This window comes from Liolophura sinensis, chromosome 6 (genome assembly GCF_032854445.1).
Source record: "Liolophura sinensis isolate JHLJ2023 chromosome 6, CUHK_Ljap_v2, whole genome shotgun sequence".
Taxonomy (NCBI): domain Eukaryota; kingdom Metazoa; phylum Mollusca; class Polyplacophora; order Chitonida; family Chitonidae; genus Liolophura; species Liolophura sinensis.
This window is the reverse complement of record NC_088300.1, coordinates 27,356,232-27,378,645: the sequence shown is the minus strand read 5'-3', so window position 1 is coordinate 27,378,645 and position 22,414 is coordinate 27,356,232. Positions and strand designations below refer to the sequence as shown.

Genomic DNA, 22,414 nt, shown 5'->3' with positions numbered 1-22,414 from the left:
TAAACTACAATCTATAAATGTTACACAACTGATAGCCAAAAACTTCCATGTACCTGAAGCTGGCATCCATAGGGAAATTCACCAAGTGATTTCCTACCCCCTGTCCTAGAGGTATATATTACAGTAACTTCCTGTCAAGCTGATATCACCTGTCACTTAGTTGTATATCATTAGGTCAGGTACATGAAGGAGTCAAGCTCTGCACATAAATCAGGCTGTCAGGTGAGTACAGGTATGCTAAATCTGGCCCCATTCGCTCAGCAAATATACCATAGCCATAGACCATAATCTTTACCTACATGTATGTGCACACCTAGAACAGGTGACTGTCAAACACCCATGACATTTCATCATCATACACTGCACTAGTGTTTTATCTTGTAATACATTAAATGCGTACATGTATAAAAATGGACTGACTCCATAGCACCCTGAAGCTCAATACATGTATTTACCTTAATACTTCACCTTAATACTTCACCTTAATACATTTCCATTCCCTATGAGTCTGGAAACAATGAAATTTACATGCACACATATAGGTTCACCATAACAACTGTTGCGTTTTACATGTGGAGCAGCGGATGTTTGTTGGCGGATGATAGCTACAGGTACTACATGTAAATGTACAAAGGATTGGTTAGCACACTAGCACAGCATAATGCCCCAGGAGTCTCTCACCAAAGCAGTCGCTGTGAGTTCAAGTCCAGCTCATGCTGGCTTCCTCTCCGGCCGTAAGTGGGAAGGTCTAGCACCAACCTGTGGATGATTGTGGGTTTCCTCTGGGCTCTGCCCGGATTCCTCCCACCATAATGCTGGCTGCCATCGTATAAGTGAAATATTCTTAAGTATGGTGTAAAACACCAATCAAAAAAACAAAGATTACAGCTCTCTGGTTTTTCTTCTGAAACTACATGTGTCACTGTGCTTGAACATGTATGTCTTAAATTTGTACACAACAATACACACATCAAATCATGTTCAAATGTATGGCATGGGAAATGAGGAAATGGGAGCAATTCACATATATGTATATGAGCAGTATGACAGGTGGGACAAATAGGTGAGTGCTGTAAGTAATTACTGTACAATAATCCTGCATACAGACCTATCCAAAATGATCTATGTTGAACTGAGCTCATGCATAAACAGTCCCACTGTCAATGGAAATCTAATGAGAAATATGGTGCTAAATGTCATCACAGAATGCGAGTTGGGAAAATAAATAAACTGTATTACCTCAAAATGATGAACGTATGGCTGTCCTAGGCAAGTGTGCCAGAACATATACAAGGCTTCTATGGGAGGAAGAAATCACACAAAAACCATAAAAGCAATATCTAAATGTTGTGAGACCGGCTCTAAATGTGAGATATGTATTAGGTTATATCTGACAGCCGGCTGCTGGGTAAGCTGATTATAGGGAACAAGAGTGGGCTTTACGATGACCATTATTATCCCCTGTCTACGTCTGCTGCTAGCTGGATGGCTGGCTGATGCCTGGCCTGATGCGTCTTCAGATCAATACTTGGCTATTACAGATAAAGATGACGAGCAAAAGTCGTGGGATGTCTACGGCTGGCTGGACCAGACAGAGGCCCTGTTGTGACGGCCACAGCACTGACCTTACCCTTTGAGGTCTGTGCCCATTGTTTGACCGTTAAGGGTGGTAGAGTTTACACTCGGCTGACACTGAGATTTGGACAGGAGTCTGCCACGAGGCTAACCATCCTGCTAATCCATGAAACAACATCAACAACAATACAGACAAAGGGAGATGAATCTGAATGTAGCAGAACACCGCGAGAAGTCTGTCGTTGGTGTGATGATGAGAATGAAACTATTGTGTCACTTACCAAGGGTAATGTCTTAACTTCTTGATGTGGAAAGCTGGGGTTAAAGCTCCAAGCCTGCTTCTGTTACATTCTCCTAATTCAAACATTGATTATTCTTGGCGGCACGAATTTCCATCTGTTTGATTTCTGTACACTGGAGGAAAGAGATTGCTAACAGATTTGGTGGAGTGCCAAAAGTCTAATAAGAAAATCCATATCCAAGGGGAAGTAACCACAGAGATTGTTGTCACATGCATACACTAGCACTGAGAGGACACAGACTCAGAATGATGACAGGGCTCTATCTGACTGACACATGCAGCTGAGCTTAATACAGTTTAGTCAGCTGACAGTCAGCCACATGGACAGGTGAAGTACAAAGTCAGTGCTAGGCTCCCTGTCTTCATCACTTTTCACATTTATTTATATTAAAATTTAAATGATTTTAAATCTTGACATCCTGCTTGAACCAAATGGTCTCAAAAAAGGGCTGTTTGGGCACCTATATATTCACATTTCTGGCTACTACCTGGTTGGCATGTACAAATGACAGAAGGCCAAAACATGGAAAATGCCAATTAACGAAGTAGCTCCTTCACTGAAACACACTCAATGAAACTGAACAGATATATGCAATGCATGTACATATATTTGTCAACCACATGTGTCCTCTACCCTGACACTGGTTAATATCAGAACTCAGTGAGGTTAATGATTTAAATCACAACACTGATACTGTCAGTTTAGCCTATAGTAATAAGTGCTGTTCTTTTTTATAACTGTAAAGGTGTGTTATTCCACACTGAAGCCTCAAATACAAAAAAAGAGTTTCTATCAATATACATAGGAGCTCAGTTGATTGACTTTCAAGGCCAGAAGAATAAGTACAAAGGATTTATTAAATTACGCCAAAATCTAGTAGGTAGAAATTGAGCAGTTTGAAATACGTGTACACATGCATGTGTAGATGACTAGGTCTGCATATTTACACATGTAAGAAGCACTATAACTTCTAATACATGTGCATTTCCAATGTTCCTCTATATGTAACATCTGACATTACCACTGGCACAATGTACTGACATACAAGTGGGGTACAGGACAAATTTGTTTCATAACTGGCATGCACACTGATGAGCAAATAAAAAGTCCATACTTTACCAATGGCTTGTATGTGAAAATGACCACAAATCTGCACGTCAAGCAAATATACTTGTACACTAAACACTATTAAAAGTGTGGTTGGAATGCAGAAAAGCATACATGTACTACAAACAGAAAACAATCAGTACACAGGGACACTCTGCATGTACACCATTTCATATAGTGTTCTAAAAGCAAGAAAACAATATATATGCTAACACATTCAGAAGGCACTTGTACGTACATGTTTGTAATCTTTGCTAAACAGGACAGTAGCTGAAACACTGCATATATGAATACTCATGAAGAGAGATGAAAGGCAAAATCCTGACATAATTTATTCTCCCTCCAACTCTGGCCAGCATGCACATTACCATACCATCCAGGATGTGGTCCTTCGACTGACCAGAAGCACAACATGAATCATTTTGTATGTGGACAATAAGGGCCAATTCTGTCTTTATTTTATTTTCTGGTTTGGCCTGGTCTTGTCACGTACATATATGGCAAAAGGACCAAATTTTACTCTTGACTAATTTCATACTCATTTTATAGCCCAACTGTGACAGCTTTATTGATCTTAGCACATGTACAAAAGTGATCCGAGGTTTCTTTGAAAGGTAGGATGATACCAGCACCAAAAGTAATAGTTTATAACATTAATTTGTCTTTAAATATGCATTTTTAGGTAAAATTTTAGATCATTTACACCATTAGAAATGAAGTCTAACAGTGTACTGAAGTTTGCTCCAGCAGTACAGTGCATGTTACATCTGTACATGGTAACTGCGTCAATCCAGTTTATTAAATCACCGGGTTCATTGGAAAAGGTTAAATGGAGCGGAAGTTGAAGATTGAGTAACATGACACATTACAGACATTCTTGATGAACAGAGATATTTTTATTGCCAGTTCCCACACCAATGTGAAGAAGACACTTGGGCCTTTATAATTTATGACATTTATAGTTTAATGTCAAATGAAATGAAAATTAGCCCTATTTTTTTTCTCTCTTTTTTTTCACAAGAGACACAGAATTTATAAACTCCCTTATTATGCCCTAAAACATGTAAAAACAATCATAATGACTGGCAGAAGAGTTCAAGTATTTAGTTACCAGTAACTCAACATAAAGATCCACGATTGTGTTTTTTTTTTTCACACATGTTTACATGGATACCATCTATGCATTATTAATATACTGATAGCAATCCATTTTAATTTGTCAGAGAAAATTCAGTCTGTTGTAATTTTCTTCAGCTTCACTCTATGTGAACATAGACATGCATAAAGACAAAGGAATAAAGAAAAGACTCAACATGGGACAACTTATTGCCAGAGCACTCTGTAAACAGTGTGTCAAATTTATCTGCAGGAACTTTATAAATATTAACTGAACTGTGTTATCAAGTGCTAGCATCTACATGAGCATATTAGATTAGTTGAAGCATACTGTACGACAGATAAAAACAATCGTCCCTGAACACCAGGCACTTAAGTGTAGAGCAACAGACCAACTGATACAAAGGCTAGGTTCAGACAGGAAGAATGTGCAGGAGTGCCTCAGCTTTTTCACAGCCGTCACAACTCTATGCACCTCAATGCAAAAGAAACTTACTCCTGAGCACAGGCACCAGTAACAAACCAGCTATTCACAGCTATTTATACTGCAGCTTAACTTGAACACTGACACACAAAATGAGGAAGAGAAAAAAAAAAGAGAAGAAGAAAAATAGGACATTCTTTTGTGAATACACATCCCTCAATAAAACGTCTACAGGAGGGATTTAGCCGCTAGCTTAACAGCAAAGCACATCAATAGGCACTCAGGTTTAATGATGTATGGAAGGTAAAAAGGACATAGCTGCCAGACTTTTATATCATGCAAGGAAGATTTACATACATGTATATATCCATATGTAAGTAACATCCTGGTACCTTTGAGAAATGAAAACTCATAAACATGAAACTGTAACTTTTAAACATTGTAAGTAAGCATCAAAAATAAATTACCCATTTAAAACTGCCACAGTGCTTCATAATAAAAATTTTACTTTATTATTTACAGCTGACAGCTACCCCCCAAAAAAGGAAAAGAAATCAGTCCTAAAATAAAATCTGATCTTTAGCAACACATATCTAGATCAAAAAAACAACACATACCTGATTTCACAGATACACTGAAACATTTTGGTAAACTGAGATATGAAATATATCTATACCAATGAAAGGATTTACCACTTTTTCTGTTACGTCCATTTTTTTTCTTACATTCCAGTGAAAATGAACTGCATAAAAGATTCATCCATTTACTGTACATAAAGTAGGATAGTTGTAATCCACGGGATGTTAACAGTACCACGTGGCAACAGCCTACAAAGTAATAAAGCTTGAGGATAGAATTATGCTTCATAAATACATGTACATCCTGGGAGGAGATTGGTTTGTTAGAGCAGCCAAGGGATAGTGTAACCAATGAGAAGAAATTACACTGACACAGAAAATAAGGCTGCTAAAATTTCCATCTACACAACTTGTAGAAGAAACTGTTTCAATGTATAACTAAAGAGACCAGAGCGGGATGAAACGACAGTGGAATGCACCCATGGCTGAGCAAATCTAAAGACTCCAGTACTGAATAAATAGAGTATAAATAAAGACAGCAGTCAGTTGTGGGCCTCATACTGTGAGCACCAAATCATATCACATGTTTCAGCTGACATGCTGTCAGTAGCTTGTCATATTATGTACTGATAAGTACATGTATATATACATGTATCTGCAGGACATACATGTACAATAATCAAAAACATAAAAATGTTCCCAGCATATTTTCACATAACCCAATCATACATGTACTACAATATTTATGTTCATGTATAGCTACACATCAAATCCCAAAATTAACCTGTGGAAAGTGGTAGACAATGTAAAACTTAAAGCCTATGGTACATGTCCGTAATATAAATGCTCAAACTTACTTGTATACAAAATCTCTTCTTTGAATCCTTGTGATAAATCACTGCTATTGATGTGTTGACACAATCACACAAGACTGTCTTGCATTGGTTATCACCTTATTCAGGTGGTTAATCACCTGTAGGCAGGCCAGGTAAACAGTGACCAGTGTCTTCACCTGTGGAGCTCAATCAGCCAGCACTCAGCACTCATACAGTAAATCAGCACCATTTGTAGAGTGTCGCACGTACTGATGCACTTTCGGACAGCTGAGTTTACTATGGGCAATTAATAGCCTTAATTCAGCCACTGTCAGATATAGATGTGTTCACAATTGCTGGTTCAAATGCTGAGTGAATGTTTACAGGTCAGTAGCTCAGAAATCAAAGTAAGCTAGCTGGCTGCACAACACAACAGCACCTTGTGACACACTCACGCTTACTGACGACGACAACGCTGTCTCGCTCAGTGGATAGAGAGGCAATCTGCCTGTGTAAACCAGGAGACAATCTAAGCTGTCATCAACACTATATATAGACTGCCTTCATGACATTACTCAGGTTTATAACCAAGGCTTAATAGACACATACATACTGTTTGTATATGAACTTGGGAACAAATTAATAAATAAACCCCTTGTGTGGTCAATTCTCATCTCAATGCAAAATAAACAGAGATGGAAATAAAAAAAAATGTAAAAAAAGGGACAGTATGAATATTTAACACATCTTAGAAATCAGAAGAAAAATGACTTCCCATATGGAAAAATAAACTGATCATAACTAAGCAATGTTTCATTGTCAGTGAAACAATCTGAAGACTGCAAATGGCTCAACACAAATCCATACAAAGTTCATTTTCCTGTAATTTATTAGCAAATTGCTTTATCAAATTGTGGATGCTTACAATAAAAAACCTCATACTATCAATCCACATACCAAAATATTTTAAATTATGCTTAGTATATACAACTAGATCTATGTAAATCTAGAATGAAAGAAACAGCACTGAAATTCATTTTGGTTGATCAAATTTTCATTAAGCCACCAAAATTATTTGATGACAATTAAATACTTTTATAGCCAATGGCATGTTTTATCTTTTGATCAAAGTGTGATAGTCATTTACTGTATATTATACAAATATTCTATTATCTATTGTCATATAATAAATTTAACTAACTGTGATAGTGATGTATTGTGTATAATACAGATATTCTATCATCTATTGCCATATAATAAATTTAACTAACTGTGATAGTGATGTATTGTGTATAATTCAGATATTCTATCATCTATTGTCATATAATAAATTTAACTAACTGTGATAGTGATGTATTGTGTATAATACAGATATTCTATCATCTATTGTCATATAATAAATTTAACTAACTGTGATAGTGATGTATTGTGTATAATACAGATATTCTATCATCTATTGTCATATAATAAATTTAACTAACTGTGATAGTGATGTATTGTGTATAATACAGATATTCTATCATCTATTGTCATATAATAAATTTAAATAACTGTGATAGTGATGTATTGTGTATAATACAGATATTCTATTGTCACATAATGAATTTAAATATATGCTTGAACATGATACCTTAATAAGAGCTAAGAATAGTTCTAGGCACAAAAATAAATATGGCAATAAAGTGTAATAGTAAATACGATAATGTTAGTCACCAGGATGATGTAGCTACATCGTTAAACATCTCATGAGAAAAATCCAATAAAGACTGCACTGGCATAATTTTATCCAAACTAAAGTCTCTTCATTCATCACACATGTTGATAAAGGTGAAACAGAGCCATACAGCATTTATTGCTTAATACATTTACTTAATTGGTTTGGACAATCGGCCTGTGAGTTCTGCGGCAGTTAAATGGGGCATATGTGAAGCCAAATTATCTTTTCCTGTTGACAGGCTGACAGTACAACACAGGGCTGTGTATAAATAGCCTTGACATAAGGCTGATCAGGGAGCAATATATAGCTCTCTTCTTGCATCAGCAGCTATAAATGCTTGGACAAGTCCAGACATGTTCAGTTTGACCATGGTTTATGGCCAGTGGGATACATCACATCAGAATCCTTATCATCTGCAATTATGTATCTCTAGGCATACAGTATCAGGAAATCAGTAAAAGAGTAAACAACGAGCATAAAACCACTAAAGTGAAAGAAAAGAAAAACTCATCTGGTGCTTATAGAGGAAACATCACAGAAAACTGCTTTACTTACCCTATATCCTCAACATTTTCACTTATGAAAGAGCAACTTTAAGCATCATTTATGCACATTTCAAATTTGATTTTGGAGACAAAACTAGACTAATTGGGTTGGCCAGTTTTAAGGTTTTACAAAAAGTATACTTGTAAGATTGAAAATTCAGTAATGATGTCATTATAGTTTAAACCATTTGACTACACTTTATTCACTAAAGGAAATCTTGGGGAAAAAATGAAAATCAGGAAAAATAGTTTCAGATTAATAGCTTTCAGTCTTTCCCCTTTACACATAATACTTAATTTCTTTTTACTTTCTTTCAGTGTACCTTTAATAGGTGCATGAAACTACATTGTGCATGAAACTACATTGTGCATATCTATGAGCTCCTTGTCACATACACAACAGTAAAATGTTTACATTTACTGGAACTACTCTAAAAAAATTGACCATAAAATTTCTCAGAAAACACTACTTTTGATGCTGAAACTTACACTTTTCCACTGGGAAATTATAATAATCACCCTACCTTGCAAACAAACCTCAAAACATTTTTCTACAATCACTGGAACTCTCAAAATAATGAAAAAAATTTTAGGTCAAATATAATTTCCATTTTATTTATTTATTTGATTGGTGTTCAACTCCATACTCAAGAATTTTTCGTTTCTATGACAGCAGTCAGGTTTTGGGTGGAAGAAACCAGAATGCCAGAGGTAAACCACTGACTTTTGACAAGTTACTAACAAACTTTGTCACATGTAACATGCCGACAAATGTATGCTCAGCATACTGTTGGAAGACAAGTGGTCTTAACAATCGCCATTGACTGTTTACTGTCATAAAAAAAAAAAAAAAAAAAAAAAAAACCATAACCCATAACAGTCGGAAAATCTTCAATTTCCCTGTAGGGTAGGTTTGAACCTGCACCTTGTATATCCTAGCGATAAAAAGGCAAGCATCTTAACCACTTGACTACAACCTACTGTATACGTGTAACTACATGTTCCTTAGGGCACATCAGTAACAACTTGAGTGTCAAGACCTCATCAGCAATGGTAACTAGGAAACCATAGTACCTCTGTACATCTTTTCACTTGGCACCACACTACCCTACCACCTTAATAATCCTATCAGCACATGGCAACCACACTACCTCTTAGTACAGCACTTCGAACCAGAACCCTGGCACACAAAGCTATCTTTAATAGAGGTAAGTGGATTTTAACTACCATGACAACATATGCTTTTGACATGTGTTGCCATGGTAGTTATAATCAAATTATGATAGCTTTGTGGTGCTCCAAATTCTGATTAATACACATAATTGGGTACCAGTCAAATTGTTGTACACTGTACATGTTAATCTAACCACGACCAGGTACTCTGTAACAACTGGACCTAGCCAGACTCAATTAGGTACATGCACCCGTCCTAAATACATGTAAAGTTTTTTTAGGGTATGGGCACCAGAAGATAGCATTGGAAACCTACAGCAAATTAACACTTAGAGACACCTCGCCTACGGAAGATAATTTGACAGTGCAGGATTCAAAATGTATCTGTGTATATTTATGTATGCTTGAGATTTTGTGTTGTGCTTAACAATTTTTCAGTAATATGACGACGAAGAATTATTAGGTGTATGTACATATACTGTGTCTTCTTGTGGCAGGGCAGGTCCATGCCGCCAAAGTGCTGTCATCGCTGAAATATCGTGCTGAAGACACCAGACATGACACCTCACCCAGGCCCATCATACTGACGTAGCAAGTTCTGTGTTAATCTCTTTATAAAACAGTAAGTAAAATGCAGCTTTAGGAGAAATTCAAAATATTTGGTCATTAAACTTATTTACCAATCAGAACATCAGATTTCATTTCTTTACATCTTTTAATGTATGGATAATACACAGCAGATCATATATTACTCACTTCTGTAATAAGTGAAGTGCAACCAATTATAGTTGACTTTCAGTGAATTAAATATGGCCGCCAAAATTACTACAGAAAATGAATCTCAAAGTCAATATGGTTATGAGTCGTATTCTTGTGCATCTAGCGCATGATGGGTTTTTGTCAAGGCATACTTTTTCTTCGTATATTTTACATAAAAGGAAGACAAAGGATATATACACGCATGCATGTACTTTAGGATGATAATATGCCATGTACCTTTAGCAATTTGGTGAAAACACCAACCAAGCAATTACTAGTGCAGGTAAAGATTTTTACTAGCTTAATGCTTATTAACTGGCTAAAACACCATCTCAAGAGCAATGAAGAACACCGGGCAACCAGTGCTGTCACCACCCAGTAAGGGACATCATAAAACATCACCAGACACCACTACTAGGTATCAGGAACCACAAAGAACAATCCAATGATTCAAGTCCACAGTCAAACCACATCAGCTCATCAGGCGCAGAAACATGTGAAGCAGGTTTATATACATGTACATCTAAAACACCTCACGCTGCTCACGACTCCAAACATCTACTATTGCCATTCATGATCATTTAATCTACACACAATGGGCTCTTGACAATACAAGCCATCGATCCCAGAACAAACCATTCCCAGAAATGTACCAAAAATAGATACCGTTAATCAAAGCTTTAGCACTATACTTATGCCTGTTAGATGATTCATCACAAATCAGTTTTCAGATCTACACACCATGAACATTCATCTTTAACATAAAACACTTGGTTGACAAAATGACTGGTCCCTTTGGCAGTCGCACATGAATAAACAAGTCCATGTACATTTCTTCTCAGAGACTAAAATCTAGTGAAAAATATGTCAGCAGGTAACAGATGCATAGATGCTAAAAGAATCACTTTGCTGGAATATAGGGCTAAAATACTAAAATCACAATAATGAATCCTATTTTCATTCCATGTATTCTTCCAGCAATTACTAACCAGCTTTTATACCCTTGACTTGTTTAACAGAATCAAATATTTTGCAACATGAGCTAAGTACAGGAAAATCACCATATCAAACATGTAAAATGGCAGGGACGGCAAGTTGGCTTTATGAATTATATTCTTCCAAAACATCTTAGGATCTGTTCTTACTTCATGATTATTGATTATTCCACGCCAACTTGCTTTATTATGCAAGATCCACCAATCCTTCTTATTTCACAAAATAACTGGGCATCCATGGATGTTCTGTAATGCAAACATAGTGTATTAAATATTGACAGTCTCCTGCTATGTCTGATGCATTGAGCAAATTTAAATGTCACTGAAAATAAGCCTTGATCTTCTTTATTAAAGTGTGCATGCATCAGAGCTGACAGACTATGAATTAGCATCATGACCTCTATGTGACCCAAGTTTTTAGGATGTACCAGGGGAATTCAGCAATGACACGGGGACAAATCTCATTACATGCAGAGACAACAAGACCATCCCTTGGCAAAGAAAACAACACCATTAATTGGTAGTAACAAATTAATTGGTGTTAATGGGTGAAATTTTCTTTTAGCAGTGATGACATGGTGTCTTTCCCTCATGGCAGAGACCATTTCTATACCTATAATGACAAATTCACAATAGCTGTGACATACTGCTGGCTCATTTTGCACTTAGGCATCTTGTTAAAGTGAAGGGCCCAGGTTAAAAGACAGAATGTCAAAAATCTGGCCAACTGATCAACAGATAAAGCAACCTACAGTGCTGCCTACTGCAGCTAATGACGGTGTTCTCGTGAAAGAACTTGATGCATAGCATCTGTTTATTTAAACAATGTAACATATATATATGCACCATGCTAATATTTTTGTCCAAAATTGAAAATGTTCCTTTGGGTTCATCAAATCACATATAACCTGATATATTAAGGTACATGCATGTAACTGTAAAGGCTTTTGTGTTAACCAAAACGCAAACCCATCACTCAGCACTAAGCATCCAAAAATAGCAATGAAGACTTGCTGATACATGTTTATGTTGCGAATCTGTACAATCTGTACATACTACAAATGTGTATACACTCACACAGCTACATGAACATGTGGATGTGCAACTTGGAGCAAAGCAAACAAAGGTTACACACCAAAAAGTTTTCACGCAAAACGTCCATGTATCTACTTCGGAACACCTGCTTCAGTTTGCATTCAACTGCAAACACAAAAAAAGTTTTGGTTAAGGATACTCATAAACAAGCTTTTTAAAAAAACAATTTTTAATTTCAAGAGAAATTCTATGAACATTTTTTTTTGTGTGTATGTGTTTTATGCATAGCATTTGAAGGTTTCATCGGCAGTTCAGTGGGAAAAAAAAATGTCTTCACAACACAATAACTTCGTCTTGGGGCATTTAATTAAATGTGGCAATAAAAAGTAATGTGTTAAGGAAAAGGCATGAGGCTAGACATAAGGATTACAAAAGATATCCACCCTTAAGATAATTTGCAATAAAGTGGTTCAAAATGTCAATGTCATTATTCAGGTAAAATGCAAAGGTCTAAGTGCATTTGCTGACATGTCCTGAAGCAAAACTATTGTTTGCATTCAAATGTAAATGAAAATGTTTTCAAATTCATCTGCATCTGCCATCTTCAACAATGCAAAAAACAGAAAAATTATGTTGCCATTGTGTAAGAACAAAAATGTGGAAATATACGTATTTAGACCACAGGCCCTGTACATGTGGGTGTGTATGTAAACTTGTACATTATGTACACTTGATCTAAAATGTTGATCAAGATTAAATTACCCATTTTGCTTCTGAGAGTTGTACTAATTTTAAAGTGTTTTCACATTTGTTTGGAAGGTACGTTATACCAAAAGTAATATTTTATGAGCTTTATTAGCCTACAATAATGAATTTTTAGGACAAATACGGTTTGTGTGCATTACCACATGATCATATAGGTATGAGAGAGAGCCCAATACAGTATCCTTGGATGAGTGATCTGCCAGAAGTTTCATCAGTCTAATGCTAATACCATAAGAGTAGGTACGGCCTACAGCAGGCATCTCATGAACTGTGGCATTACCGCAGACCCACAAGCACCCGGCTCACAGAAATACCGTCTTATCAGTCCAACATTTAACTGTCAATAACATGGTAATGGCCTCCCGGGGCAAAAGCAAATGGATCTGATCTCTATAAAACAAAAAGAATGATCTCTGCAGACACATATATATGTGCATATGTATGTGTTAGTGTACGTGTGTTTACCCCACACAAACAAGTCACCATGTAGCTGATTGATAATGAACCAGTAGGTGTAGTGGCATCTAATGGCAGCCAGACGATGCAGGAGAATACCAATGATCTGATTGCACACGCTATAGCAGAGAACCTGTGATCTTGGACTGTCCAAACCAGTGATGTGCATCAGATAACAGCACAGCCATCGCTGATGATCTATCCAACCATACGATATTTTAGCTCACACTCATCTATACCTATCACTTGAGAGCTAGAGGTTTCAGTATTACAGAGTTAAAAATACTGTGTTTGACCTAAAACTTTGTCCATGACCAATTTACAGGTTTTTCCTCAATTCTGTGAGTTCTGTTCACTTTAGATATTTGTCCTGAGGTTTATTTTGAAGGTAGTATGATATCCTAATGGAAAAATGTATTTAAGTTCCAATACCAAAAGTAATATTTCAAGAGCCTGTATTTGTCTCTTAAAAAATGCACTTTTTCCGGTGATTTTTTCTGGCAAATACTGTAACGCCTGATGAGGCATGTGGGATGAGACCAGACTCCCCTGAGCAACATCTATTACTGGAGTAACACTCTGATTTATGACAAGCTGCTCTTTATTGAGCGTCTATGGCCGACACCATGGATTACATCTTAAAACCATAAACTGGAAATAGCAAAGCACACTGTCAAACACATGTAATCATTTCCCTGGCAGCAGTCAAAAACAATAAGCTTAAATAGGGAGTCTCAACAAATAAGTTTGAAAGTAGAAATAATTTACAATAAATTATTGTTAATGGCTATTACCATCGAAGCATAGGTAATATTCCAAATGCACGCCCGTGTCTAACCATTCATGATGGGGAAAAAGAGTTTTGCTGTAAATAATGTTTCAATTCTTGGAACCACAGGGATCATTTGTGGTCACATAGATAAAACTGGTACCACACAGACATGGTCTAATCAAAAATTGAGTGATTTATTCATATCTGTAGACAATGAACAATCCATCTCATTTAGCTACTTGACAGATGATCTAAATGTAAATGGATCCCAGTCGCTGTACATCACAGTTCTCAGCTCTAACCAGCTAGATTTATAGTAACCATGCAGATAGATATCTCCTCTAACAGTCCCCATATACTCCAAATACTCTTGCCATTAGACCAGCCCCGACGGCTCAGTTGGTAGAGTGTCTGCTTCAAGGGCGGTAGATACAGGGTCAATCCTGTGTCATGTCACACCTTAAAAGAGGAAGTTATAGCTTCCTTGCTTGGCGTTCAGCATTAAGTGCAACTACTGCTTGACCACATATCAGTATAATGCCTCAGGTGGGGCATCTTACTTCAGTAAGTCATCTTAGTGAAGCAGCACTAGATACACGAGAGGTGGAAATCAGTCCTGCAACAAGGAGGCACATTACATGTACTCTAAGGATTCCTCCATCAACATATGACTGAAAAAATGTTAAACCATAAGCATTCACTCACCCTTCCCATTAGTGCAAAGACGGAAAACAGATGTACATGTAGCAAGGTAATGATTCTGCGAACATTTCTACAACTTACTGATTCCCTAAACGTCTGTAAAACCTACTGGTTTCGTGAACATCTATACAACCTACTGATTCCATGAACATCTGTACCACATGCGGATTCCTGGAAACCTGTACAACCTACAGATTCCCCAAACACCTTTACAACCTACTGATTCCCTGAACATCTGTACAACCTATGGATTCCCTGAATATTTGTACAATGTACAGATTCCTTGAACATCTGTGCAACCTATTGATTCCCCTGAGCATTTGTGTAACCTACTGATTACCTAAACCTCTGTACAACCTATTTGATTCCCAGAACATTTGTACAACCTACCCACTCCCTGAACACTTGTATAACCTAGAGATTCCCTGAACATCTGTACAACCTACAGATACGACAGTACCCAACGGGGCGAAACTTTACGTCACTTATCGTTATCACATTCCACTCAAAATACACTGAACTTCCTGAATTCCTTTACTATCATGGTTAACTGATACCTAGCATAATGCCAGCTTGACAAGCAAAATGGATGACTGTATGTGAGTGTACAATTTTCCCACTATTACACTGAACAGGTACTTTAATTGACAGGTCAATGTACTCCCAGGGGATCTGTCAGCTGCAGATGCAACAGTGATTCAACTTCAAAACAGTGGATCAGTACACGAACAATCCCAACTTTGTAAAGAACAAGTCTGAATCAAACTTGAAGGACACGTCGACACCCCATCAAGGTTACTCACTTCAGCAGCAAATTCCTGCCTTCAACAAGACAAGTTTGAGCACCTGCCACAGACTGAGACATGATTTAACATTCCGATCTCTACACTAGATCTGACAGCTCCATACCTTCCCTACACTGGAATGTCTTTAACCTTTTAATTATATCTGGCGACAGACAAACGGTAATGCTAGATTTAAATGCCACACACACACTTGAATGATATCAATGACATTAACATGGGACACATTGCCCTTCACCATCATTCCCTTCAAACAGTCTAATGGTCACAGCAAGAAAGTTACACCTGTATGACAAGGTCTGAAAAGAGATAACTCAATTGCCGAGCGATCCTTTTCAACCTGCCATTGTCCTAAAACGTCAAAACAGTCGGAAAGCACAGTTACTTCACTCACCAGTTTAAATGTTAATAGCCTTGGCTCATCTAAACAAAATAAAATGGTCTCCCTGTAGCCTATAGTCAGGCGGTTTGGAGAGGGGCATTGTATGCCTAATTTCTTCTACCCTGAGAAACCAGACTGCACTTACGCTATGAATTATTAAATACAGCATACAAAAACAATTAAAAAAAGATAAAAAAAAAAGAGTTAGAGATAAGGATTTAAAGAAATGAATTAAAACAGAATCATTAATAAAAATGTTATGGCTTTTGTGAAACATTTAATTACAAAGCAATTTTCACCATATCTTGGCCTAAGATATGATGATCAAACTTTCATCAACAACACACGGAAATCTCACAGACAGCTAATTTTTGGGATAGGAAAGTCATCAAATATCCATGATGGTTTTGTGTCCTTCGGGAGTCAGGAGTGACAAAATCTTTACTACGGAAAAGCCTCTTAAAATTTAAGACATCAAGATGCCATTCTAACCTCCAGTGCTTTCATGACTGTCCCATAAATGTTACTCTTTAATACTTAGTTGAAATGATGGGAGGGTCAATGTCTAACTCGACAAATAATTACAAATAAACATACTAAGGAGCAAAAGAAATCATCTTTAAAAAAGAACCAAAAAAAAACAAAAAAAAAAAAACAGAATGGATTCAGAAATATTCTAAATAGTATAACAGCACTAAGTCTTTATCACACAGCTTTTACATATGCAAACTGATGCATCATATACAGTTTGTGAAGTTTATAGCATATAGTGTATAGACCTACATGTATACTATATACAGGGTAGGTCCATTCATGAGGAGGGGATGTATGTGGACAGTTGACAGGTTACATGTGGGGTAATCATGACAGGGGTAATCAAGTATTCCCTCCATGTTCACTTGCTTTGATACACTGTCAGATACATGCTAAACGTAAATAATCTGCCGTGACAATCAGCTATCTCATCAGCGGTCCTTGTCAGGCTGACACCTGTGAGTGGGTCGGGCGACAACTTTATAAATAGCCAATCTTACCTGTGTTACCTGCGGTTACCTGTCATCCCAGCAGACCAATTTCCTTGTGAAAACGGAGCGTGGGAACACACATGTGATTTCTTGCTGTGTATGTTCCTCTGTATATTAGTGTCTGAGTACTGTAAATCATGTCTACTTTCTCTTTGTCAATGACAAAACTTTCAGGTAAGGCTTTAGCAGTGAATATTAATAAATGTATAACAAGGGTTACCAAATTCCTGTCCATGTACAAGTACTTGAATGTGATAAATCATATCTATTTCCACTCTATCTCAAAAGGAAACAGAAACATAAACTGAGTGACATAATAGAAATGTTAACAGGTTCATAACATACAAGTGATTGAATTTAAAACTAAAGGTACAAGCACTTAAATGAAAGGCTCACAACACACATACACTTGAATTTAAGGCTCACAAGGTACAAGTAGTTAAACTTAAGGCTCACAAGGTACAAGAACTTGAATAAAAAGGCTCACAAGGTACAAGTACTTGAATAAAAAGGCTCAAATAGTACAAGTAGTTGAACTTATGGCTCACACGGTACAAGTACTTGAATAAAAAGGCTCAAATAGTACAAGTAGTTGAACTTATGGCTCACACGGTACAAGTACTTGAATAAAAAGGCTCAAATAGTACAAGTAGTTGAACTTATGGCTCACACGGTACAAGTACTTGAATAAAAAGGCTCACAAGGTACAAGAACTTGAATAAAAAGGCTCACAAGGTACAAGTACTTGAATAAAAAGGCTCACAAGGCATCTGAATATTATAAATCCTACTTGTTTTCTCTATGTCTCAAAAAATAGAGAAAGAAAAAGCAAGTGATTTCATTTCAGGACTTCAGTATTAAATTTCCAGAATAAAAGGCTTACATGTCACAAGCACTTGAACATTGTAAATCATATCTGCTTTCTCTTTGAAATGGAAATATATTTACATGTATTTTATTTATTAATTTGATTGGAGTTTTATGCCATACTCATTGATACAGAGGTGGCCAGCATTATGGTGGAGTGAAACTGGGCTGAGCCCAGAAGAATCCCACAACCATCCACAGGTTGCTGCTAGACCTTCCCACGTACAACAAGAGAGGAGAAAAGGAAATGTAAACAAAAAGTACAGATACCGTAATTCTTCAACCTTTTCGCATGTTCTTCAAGCATAATCTTAGGGCATTATTTTGTGTAAACTGATAAAATAATAATTTTTGTGAAACCCTGGAACTGACCACAGGATTTTTCTTCTTCTTCAAAATTGTATTATAAAGCTGCACAACTTGCACTTTCCTATGTGAGAAGATTGAGGAATTAGGGTAAGTGACATTTCAGGACTTCAGTAATGGTATAAAAAGTCTCACATCAAAGGAATTTACAACACACCAAAAATATTTGGGCAAAGATAAAAAAATCAAACCATGAACAAAGTTCAACTGAAAAGTCAGCAATGTTTGAAAAACTTAAAAAATACAGATATGAAGCGATTGAATGTTAGATTTTCACCAGGTTCAGGATGGGAGGGGGGGGGGGCATGAATGCAGACAGTATGGACTGTAGGAAGTAAGAGTCTTGGTTAGTTAGGCTGCTGTTCCCTGTCACGCCTCATCCAAGGCTGGAAGGCTGTGAGGCCCAGAAGGCAATACTTCGATAACTCATGTCTAAACTAAGTGTCATCAGATAACTCATGTCTAAACTAAGTGTCATCAGATGGCTTCATAATGCTGTTCACACCTTATACCCTAAACTGAGACCCCGTTAACCTGAGAGCTCCTAGCTGGCTGTACTGAAATTAGCAAACATATCCATATCTCTCTGATTTCTCCAAAAGACCCACCCTGCTACCCATCAGGGACAGAGAAAACAATCAGTGTGTAGCTGGATTTACTGGCCCTCAGCCTCCTTGGCTTACAGCAATTTGTCCCGTATTTATAGCCCTTTGAGTACCTGGTGTTAGTTTCCAACTGAAACTATCCATGACTGACACGTCCTTAATACCTTCAGCATTCTACATGAATGCAGGTCTTTATCCAGAAACAATCAAGCAAAGAGCTCAATATCACATTAATACCAACTAGATCCTGAATGGAATAAATTTACAGAAATAAAACAAAGCATATTAGTAATATTCTAACCTATGTATTTTTAATTCGAGGAGTGAATGATATACATGTACATGTAACCTAAGAATTGATCGATCTGAGGATTAAATTTATGAACAATTTTTTTATCAATTGAAGTTTCTATGGGAACATACGTATATTGAAGTTTGCTGGTTTAAGAAAAAAATGCTTAGATTATTAAAAGATAAAGTACAGTTGACAACAGCTTAATTGTTAACTTTTCCGTGCATTTGTTTATGATATGCCTATATTAAATAATAACCACTCCAATCTCAAAATGCAAGGTGGTGATGTCATTAGGGCGCCGGTAGACTTATTATCCCATTTAAAGTTTACAACATTCGCTAGCTATGTGCTTCCATTAAAATCTGCACATTTGAGGATCAGTATGTGGTTTCCGCTGAATGTCTGCAGGAACAAGGCTTTGTGAGTAGGGGGTAACAGAATGCAGGAAGATCTTTCACTTCACACAGGATTTGTTATTTATTATTATTTGCTCTGAAATTAATCTATACCAAAGCTTTCAAATATAAAAAAAAAAAAAAAAAAAAAAATTTATGTAGTCAGTGCTAGTACTTTGTAGACACATATCAAAGGGAGATGAATGGTTTATTTTTTATTAAAATCTATTCATAACTTTGAGTGTACAGTATGTCACGTTTAGCCAGTATGATTTAATGTTGTGAAATGTCTTAGATCCTATCTATATCATTGTAAAGAAACATGGAAGTTCATGCAAAAAACCATCATACATGTGTCTTAAATTAAGAATACTTGCATGATGCAAAGTCATCTTTGTGAAGATCTGGTCTCAATTAGAGGTCATCACAATAATTTCGTGCTCCCAAAAACAAGCGAACGACTAAACATTTTAATTTGTGTATGTACACTGATGGTCAAGCCAATATCGACTGAGTAAAGTGAAAGGCACTCATGTAATCTCTTATACTTTCTCGCGACATCTGTCAGTGGAAGTTGAATACTCCTTATTACTTATTACAGCATGTACTTAAACCGACTTGCAATAGGAGAAGGGCTAACATCATATAGACCAGTACAATGACCTGCCAGCTTCCTATCAGGATACTTATCTGTGAGGAACTGGCCTGCAGTTAAAACAGCACACAACAGGTGGAAGTTATATCAGCCATGTGCCCAGTACAAGCACACTGCTTCACCCAATTTCCCTCTTATCTGAATTCAGCTCTCACCCTGCTTCACCTAGAATAGCCTCCACCCTAGTTGTGTGTACTTGTCCATGTTTCCTGTTATACTGGACATACCTGGGGGTTAGCCAGGTCAGTTAACACCGAATTCCCACACTCATCTATGCACACTGTATACAAGCCCCAAATTAGTACCTGGAGCTATACATGTTCTCCCCATGCCAGACGGTCCACAAAGAAACCCTGCCATTTTCTATGTTCTAGTGCCCCCAAAATTATCCTGCACATTTCTGACTCAGGTAATGTTTACTTAGCACCTACTGAAAAGGGAGTCGACTTGTGTACAGATCTACAAACACAAACGGTAAAAGCTAATGAGGAGTAGGAACCTCACGGCAGCCAGGTGTCTTTCATTAGGCAGTCACTGTTGTTTAACATCTTCTACATATTCAGGTCTAAACAAATGGGTCATCAACACATATTTCCAACACATACATAGGTGTACCTATACTTTCAGTTTTTGCAGTTATGATTGTTCGTAATGCCTTCTAATCGACATACACTGATGATATGAGCCAAATATCTATGTAAAACATATCTATTGTAATTGCAGTCATGAGTTCAAATCTCACCAACAGCTACAATTTTCTGAGTTAAAAACTATACATGGATATGAACAAATGAAACTTTGCAATAGCTGCTACATCCCACAAAAAGTTGATGCTGTCTTACACTTGGGCCCCTTATCAAGTCATTAGCCCAAGTTAAATGGTCAGGGTATCAAAATGTCCCCTAATGGCTGATTAACCAGCAGATAAAAACAGAAATAAATATGCATTTGACTAAAAAAGACCCAAAGTGACAGGAGCTCAAATCTCACTATATCCATAACTTTCACTGCCTGAAAACTAAACAGCAAACTGGTATATTAGTATACAGGTTCCTGCATTCCTTGACATAAATGTACTTTACAACCATATTTACACAGACAGATGCATGAATAATGATATTGAGAGAATATAATGTGTATTAATCTGTGTGGTTTAACAGCTAAATTATGGCCAACAATATGTAGCACAGACTGTGAACAATGACAGGGCTATCATCACCTGAGAGTTCCACAGCTCACCTGTAAAGTTTGAAGTCTGTGGGGGTGGAGGACATGACGTTACCAGTTGACACAGCTGAGCAGGAGAGCCAGCAAGACCAGCAGGACAATCACATTGACCACCATGCCCACCTGGATAGGCTTCGCTTCCACCACCTTAACAACACCATTACTAGTCGGCTTGGCATTCATCTTCTCGGGACTGTACAGCATGTGTGGTGCTACCACCGAAGCAGCGCCAGAGTGTTTTCACTTGTTTCTGATAGAAGAGGTGCTTTATAGCTATAAAGTTGGCACACAGTAGAAAATAGCCTGCTGGATAAGGATTGCACATGGAGCAGTAACCTAGACACAAGTCGGAAATATCCAACAGGCCATGCCAAACACAGTTCCTGTTGTACATCTTCTACTCATTAACCAACAAATAGTCTACAGATGATCTGATATGGGTTTTCTTGGCAATACTCTAAATCTCCACTTGTAGCATAAAGTAAAAGAAGATAACAGATAAAAGCCTATGATGTATGATGCAATGTTATATGATGATGGATGCAAATAATGAGAAGATGTGCATGTATCAAATAAGACAACCTCAGGTATAAAAAAAAACTCTACGCCACGACAAACAAATGATTTAACATGTGCATTTGCTAGCATGTTAAAGAGATGCAAGGTTTCTCTGTACAAAAAACAATACAACAAAGTACTCCATTCTGGAATCCATTTACACTGCAGGCACTTCAAATGAATTTAAAACAGTTGGCCCTAGATGTAAAAATACTGCACTGAGATATTTCAGATTTATTTTTCTCTCTCCATTTCAAAACTGTTACATATACATGTGTATATCTGTATTTTCCCACAAATATGGCCTAGTTTTAATATGCAGCTTGTAATGTGTAGTTTGAACTATAAAGTCGGAGTTTTCTGGATCTTTCAGTATATCATGACAAACCAGCTCATCTTT

General features: G+C 37.0%; 1 protein-coding gene across 1 annotated transcript in view; it reads right to left on the bottom strand.

The window, feature by feature from the left end:
• The window catches only part of LOC135467987 (ligand of Numb protein X 2-like), a 55,672-nt gene extending 33,973 nt beyond the window's left edge, over nucleotides 1-21,699 (bottom strand). The window contains exon 1 of the mRNA XM_064745963.1: nucleotides 21,469-21,699. The gene's annotated coding sequence lies outside the window, so the exon portion shown is untranslated. The remainder of the gene's footprint in view (nucleotides 1-21,468) is intronic.
• Between the last annotated feature and the right edge of the window lie 715 nt (nucleotides 21,700-22,414).